The sequence below is a fragment of the Schistocerca nitens genome, chromosome 3, assembly GCF_023898315.1.
Source record: "Schistocerca nitens isolate TAMUIC-IGC-003100 chromosome 3, iqSchNite1.1, whole genome shotgun sequence".
Classification (NCBI taxonomy): domain Eukaryota; kingdom Metazoa; phylum Arthropoda; class Insecta; order Orthoptera; family Acrididae; genus Schistocerca; species Schistocerca nitens.
Window position 1 is genome coordinate 724,556,607 of NC_064616.1, and position 7,657 is coordinate 724,564,263.

Below are 7,657 nucleotides of genomic sequence, written 5' to 3' on the forward strand. Positions count from 1 at the left end.
CTCCAACCAGCCTAGTCAATAGCCCTATAACGAAAGGATTAGTAATATTGGTAAGACAGCAAGCTATCAGTATTGTACAGGGGAGTAGCCAGCTGTCGATCTTCAAGTGAACAGCTGTTGCTGCTTGGAGGAAAATAAAGATGGGAAATAGTAATACTGGAACAGTGAACCACAGTCCCACTGTACCTGTAACATCCTGTCCCCATACACAGAACTTCTGTAGCAACATCATTTGGGAATGAAATACACTTATATCTATTTACGAGTCGCAAATCGCATCCTAGCCAACAGAAACATGGGAAATATATCGTAAGATTTTTTTTAATGAATGCAGTGCTTATTATCTTGCCCGGACACGTTGTCTCAAGACGAAAAAGAAAACTGACCAGCCACCTCCAGTCAGGCCAACGCCATCTACCGAGTGTATTGTATACCTTAAAACCCAGCGAGCCGAGAAACCGCCGGTCGCCGAGGGCCACGCTAATCCGCGACTTCCGGTCGCTGCCCGACCCTCTCGTGACTTCGCTGCCGACCGTGACACAATGCGAATCAAGCACCAGCGCTGGGATGTATACAGTAGTTCCATTCCCAGCATAAAGATCTTTAGGATGCAGAAAATAGCAATCAGGACTATCTGCAACCTAAGAAAACTGGAAACATGTAGACCACATTTCATCCAGATGAAAATAATGAGCCTACCGAGCCTTTACATATATGAGTGTATCCTGTTCGCAAATGAGTATCTTTTAAACCAAACTGGACATCTTCAACAAAATAAGCATATACACAGTCTCAACACAAGAAACACAAATAATATCCACATGTCACAGTGTAGAACAGCACTGTACCAAAAAAGTGTATCACAGATAACAGTTCAGCTATATAACAGCCTACCCAGTGATTTAAAATCGAAGTAACATAAATTTTTTTAAACATAATCTTAAGTCATTTCTAGTGGAAAAATGTTTTTACTCTGTAAAAGAATTTTTAAATTACAAAAAATAGCCTTGTAAACAATGATTATGTAATAATGGTTAAATTCAAATTGCTATATTTGTCACTCATAATTTATGATTGTTATCTGTAATTAATTTTGTCATGCTCTCTCTCTCTATCTCTCTCTCTCTCTCTCTCTCTCTCTCTCTCTCTCTCTCTGTGTGTGTGTGTGTGTGTGTGTGTGTGTGTGTGTGTGTTTCTGCTCCTTTCGCTATTTTGACTTGTCCTATATTCAATGTGCTGTTTAAGTATGGAATGAATCAAATGGACCAATAAAGAAATGAATGAATGAATGTAGACCCCTCAGTTTAAAAAAATTCGAGACTGGGATGCTGTTAACAATACACCTCGAGTTTCTCCCTTTTATACAAGTTATTTTCGAAGATAGAGGAAATCGGACTATACACGTCTTTTTATATCAAGTATCGTTACTTGTCGCGAAAATTCTGTACAACATTATGGCATATTCTGTATTTCTTCTAAGCATTCTCTCATCAGACGGTAAAATCTATTCATATCTGCCACGTCCTGTATCACAGAACTAAAATATTAAACTCATTTTCGAGTCACTACAGAGTGCGAAAAGCATGCTCTACTTCTGTCACTGGATGCCTCTTCACTTTCAAACTCTCTTAAAGTAAAAAAAAATGTCTCGCCACATATGAAGTCTCTCAAGGTAACAGCACAGACCAATTGTAAATATCAGCTTTATATTATTTATCACTTCACAAATTCGATAATATAGCTGATTTTATTACGATGATCATCTCTCCCTGGGTAGGTGGGAGGTTAAAATTCTGTTAAAAGATCTCATTGCAACGAAAAAAGTATGATTACCATTCCGGCTCCTGAGTCACATCTGTGGTACTCTCGCCATCGTTTCCAACCGCCCGACGGCACGTCACTGACTTCCAATTGATAGGCTAATTAATTAAATTGATCATGAGAGTTCCTTCGCGTGTTGTGCAATTTTTTTTTTTTTTTCCTGCAGTCGGATTACACTCACCAGGTAACTGCTACAGACACTTCTGTGACGTCTCTGTAGGCTGCCCACAGGCTAGGTAGTCACTTCCTCTGGTACCAAAATGGGTGGTAACTGTTGTCAAATAGCTAAAGACATACAATGCTCACTGTGTTCTCTCTCTTGGTCTTGTTATACTGGTGGAAGTAAGTCACTTAGAATTCTGGTATAATGATCCCGAACTAATCCTGCTGAGACCTGTCGGTCTATGAGAGGTTGTAGGATGTTTCACTCTCTTCTCCACCCCCACAACGCCTTAGACACTGGATTGCATATCAACAGCTGGCACCGGGTTGCGAACCTACACCCATGCAGCAGGGCTGTACCGCTCCTGGCCAACAACGACCACTCGCCGTGTCGGACAGCTGTTAATGATTCCAGACTCGCAAAAGTTGTCCTATCCTTCTCAGAAGGACTGGTCGCTTAAATGTCGCTGGAGTAAATACCAGGGTGTTGAACAAAATGCTCCCCCTCATCCCTCCTGCAAGACGAAACGTTCTGAGATGTGTTTTCGAAATATCCCAGAAAGACTTATGGAGTGAGCAATAATAAAATACATGTCTACTGACCGCCACATCACAAACGTGTATGAGTCTGCAGAATACTGCCCCATCGAAGCGTTCCTATTGGCTCCCGCCAAATTAGTCGGCGGGTGCTTCGAGAATTCAAATAGGAATCCCTGGAGGGAAGCCAATGTTCTTATCAAGGAATGCTATTGAGAACCGGCATGTGAAGCTGACCACAGAAGTATTCTACTGCCACCAGCCAAGTTACATGTCGCATAAGGACCATGAAAATAAGATACGAGGAATTAGCGCTCATAGGGAGGCATATAGGTAGTCTTTTACCCTAGCTCTGTTTGCGAGTGAAATAGGGAAGGAAATGACTAGAAGTGGTACAGGATACCCTCCGCCATACATCTAACAATGGCTTGCGAAACAAGCATATAGATGTAAATGTATATTTAGTCTCCTATTATAATGTCAGTCCATCCATTTATTGGCACACAATGCTCACGGATGAATATTGTCTCCAATTTATCGAGAAGACAAAAGGCAGAATTTCTGCTGCTGACTGCTTCTCGGTAAAAATATTCTCATTAGCCCCTAATTTTCTCACTGCAGTCACTTCGCGAGACGTATGTGAGAGGTCTGTAATATGTTTGCCCACAATACTTAGAAGAAACGGTATAGAGCTCACCTCTCAACTCCCATTTTGTCAAAGTATCGCTTACCTGTCATATTCTCATGAAACTTCCATTCTTCGATATACAGCATTTGAATCAACCTGATTTCGACGAGTAAGAGATGTCCCCCGCCAAGTTACAGACCCCTGCTAATTCTCACCAAATCCCATCAAGGTCCAACAGAAATGTCCGATTAGTTAGGAGGCTGACAGGTAGGGAGCTATCACAATGAGAAATCTAGCACACTGACATACAGGAGGAAATTCACAGCTGTGCAGAGTATACGTGGCCTGCACAAAGAAATTCAGAAGCATAACATGTGCAATTCATCAATATCAAATGACTATTTGTAAATATCACTCTGTCCATCTCCTAATCTCCTTTATCATGTTCCTATGATTACCACGCCAGAAATACGACAGCGTAATGGTGACTGAGTGAGTCTTCGTTGACAGCACAGTGCTTCTCTCGCCCCTCGTTGTTTTTGTAACATCCAACAATTAAAACTATGAATTATAAAAGCTTCATTAACGTTACGTGATAGAAAACTCAATAGGATTTTACAGCACCTCTCTCTTCTGATATGTTGGGTAAACAAATGCCGTCTGCGGGCTGACATCGATCATATGTGATGATCCTATTTAATATACATGTTTTGGTCCACTGGTGATTGAAGTCACTTATACAGACACACGTTAAATTTTTTCGCCTGTACTGGAGGAAGACCATATCGACTATCAGTCGCCGGCCGAAGTGGCCGTGCGGTTAAAGGCGCTGCAGTCTGGACCCGCAAGACCGCTACGGTCGCAGGTTCGAATCCTGCCTCGGGCATGGATGTTTGTGATGTCCTTAGGTTAGTTAGGTTTAACTAGTTCTAAGTTCTAGGGGACTAATGACCTCAGCAGTTGAGTCCCATAGTGCTCAGAGCCATTTGAACCATTTGACTATCAGTCACAAGGAAAGGGTTCTTGTGTTGTTGAATAAGCAGTTTGATACATTGTTTTTAGCTGTAACACACTGAAGCAGTGTATGACTACAGTTGTGTACACATCCATACATTTTGTTTTTCTGCCATAACTTCGAGGTCTGTGTTAGGTGGAAAATCCACATTAACATGTTTCGATCCATTGGCTCTTACAGAAAGCTGGAGATCGTGTGGTGCAAACAATCCTCTTTTCATACCACACAGGATGGTTGAAATAAAAGCCGGAGGGGGTGTTTCTTATTGACATAAATGTGGAGGACCTCGCAACATATGGAAACTGGAAGAGTTTGTGGCATTATACAGCATTTCCAAACAGCTGTCTGTAGGTGATGACCTCTACATTTAACCTCATCTTACTCAGTGATGGCGTAGCACATGTATCGGTGTTATGCTTCAAAGAGACGAAGAGCACTGATTCATATTGCAGGCATGTAGGTGATCACTGTTTCACTGCTGGCCATCCCTGGATGGTGTTGCTCTCACCAAGACTCGCCCCATCTCAAACAAGTGGTGGCAGTCAACCATTATGTGGTAATCAACAGCGAACCAGTGGAAAGATGCGATGGAAAACACGCCATCGGTATGGGGCGATGTCCTGTAGTAAGCACCACAGTAGATAGTGCGATAAATTTTAACAATTTCATCAGTTTTTCTGTAATTTCAATGAAAACCAATGACACGGCTGCATGCTTCCAAATTACTGATCATCGCTAAACCACCCTTCCACTGTTTTGCGAGTATCACATATTAGATTACAAATATAGATAGAAGACTGTGCAGTACGCCCATTTATTGTTAATTCTCGGACATATACACCAAAGTATAACAGACAGCATCCTAGACCGATGCAGTCAGGTTATTTACAAGTTTCTAGCACTTCGATCATAGTGCAGAATCTACGATTACGATTAGCCATCTTTCCCTAATTGGATGGGAGTCACAGAGTATTCTCGCATTCATAGGATAAGATCTCCCTGCATTGTCTTTGACCAATCCTCCATGCAAAACTGTAATCCATTTAATTTACAACTGGCCAGTAGTAGGAAGATACTATACCCGCTACATTCCATGTCTTGTTAAGGAACAGAGAGAGCTGAGCCTGTAACTGGTGTTCAGCGAAGACTGTTCTGCACCAGTCTTACTCATGGCACCCCTCTAAGTGCACAACATCTCTCCAGATGCATGCATGTGTGAATTCCTGAGGAACCAAACTGCTGAAATCATCGGTTTGTAGACTTAAACACTACTTTAACTAACTTAAGCTATCTTATGCTAAGAACAAGACACACACACACACACACACACACACACACACACATGCCCAATGGAGGACTGATATCTACCCCTCCTACCAACTCTAACCCCACATTCCCCCCACCCCCTCCTCATAGCTCCCTCTCCCCTCCCCTTCCCTTCCCCTGAGCGGTTTTTCCTAGCTCTTCCACCCCTCCGTTTCCAGTGCACCCCTTCTGTGTCTCTGTGCTCCCTCCTGCCTTGTCTTCCCTCTCCATCACCCACCTCACCTGTCTCCTGCCCCTTGGTGCGCCCCGATCCCCCTTTCTCCTCATTCCACCCCCTCCAGAACCCTTCCCCTGCCACACTTTCCTCTCCCCTCTTTTTCCGTCCTCTTAGGTCTCCTCTCCCTTGGCAGGTCCCTCACAGCAGTTTTTATTCCTCATCATGAGTGCTCCATCTCATGCAGTGGTTTTAAAGCGTCTTTGTTCTGGAGTGTTTTAATACTGAGGCCAACTTTTAACTCGTGCATGTGAATTCAGTGTATTTTATGTGCTCCACGAATTCCTCTTTCTGTTTTTTACCTTTATGTCGACTTTTTTAACTGTCTCACAATGAACTCCATGTCAGTGTATATTTTAACCCCCATTGTCCCATATTACAATCCAGGAATAATATGACAATTGATGGGGCAGATATGTGTTTAAGACACTTATTTGGCTACAGCAATGCTGAAGAATGTCAAGCATTGGAAATTATTATGTTCCTATGCCCCCCTGTTTATCGCCTTTTACATATATCATTTGATCCTTTTATTAACTGTAATGTCACTCAGCTGAAGAGCAACGGATTGTGCCTCCATATGGGGCAGGGGAATGAAATCACAATAAAGAAAAAGAAAGAAAACAAACAGGTGCAGTTCACCCCTACTCCTCCACAGGTCTCCCTCTCCCATCCTTGTCCCTTCCCCTGAGCGGTTTTCACCCTCCTACGCCTCCTCCCTTTGCAATGCACTCATTGCATGTCTCTGCACTCCCTCCTAACTTGACTTCCCACCCCATAGCGATGGAGTCAGTAAGGGCTCTCGTTTGTAAGGAAATGATGATGAGGTAGCAAGCATACTGTCACCACTCTTTAACGATGACTCTATGGCTTTCATGATGAATGCCTTGCAGAAAGACAGATGTAAGTATACATATTTATATCGATGTATGTTAGTGTTTTTTTAAGGATTTACACTTGCAACCAAGCCTTGTAAGATGCTTCCTTTTTTCTAGATGATCTGAATGACATTATATCAATCTGTGAGACGCGTAATACCGTGCTAGATAAAATTATTCCGTCCTAGACTTCGCTGTCCTCATCCCAGAACTCATGGGGTTTTGGTCTGATTCTGGAGAATCAGATACATAAGTAGTATTACTTCTTCTTCTTCTACTGCTACAGATAATTTTACACTTGTATGCAATACTTATAATCCATATTCTTGTTTTTGTTTCTAGATGCCTTTGATGAGGTTATAACAAAGGATTTGGATGTTGAATTGAACAAAAACATTACAATTCAGGAATAATATGACAATTGATGGGGTAGATATGTGTTTAAGACACTTGTTTGGCTACAGCAATGGTGAAGAATGTCAAGCATTGGAAATTATTATTGGCAGAGGCATATATCTGTTGTATTGCGTGTATGTGTTATATAAGGGATACTTATCAGTCTCCTTTTTCCTTCCTTTGCAGATCAGCTGGAACCTTCCAGAGGTGGGATTATTGCTGTAACACCACCACAACTGGACCCGCATATGATGCGTTCATCAACCCAGACTGGGCCATTATCAGTGATGGATTCACATTGTGCAGATCCGTCAACTATGATGCGCTCGTCGTCCCACCAAGGTCCATCAACGATGATGCATTCACCCCAGCCAAGTCCATCGCGCAATAGACCATAGTGGCATCGACAGCAGTCTTTAGCTGCCAGCAACAACCTTACAACCTACTCTGTTATGGATCAACCAGTAAATCACGTAGTTGCATTGGACTACTCTGTGGTTGCTGTCGCTTTTGGGGATAGAATCTTTCAAGCTTGCATTCACAAAACTAATGCGGGCTATCGAAAGCATACTGCTTTCATGAAGAGCATCATACTGAGTCATTTTTCCGAGATGCAGGGAAGAGGGTCTGGTAAGACACTCAGCCATGTACTCCACCTCTATATGTACTCACATGTTTTG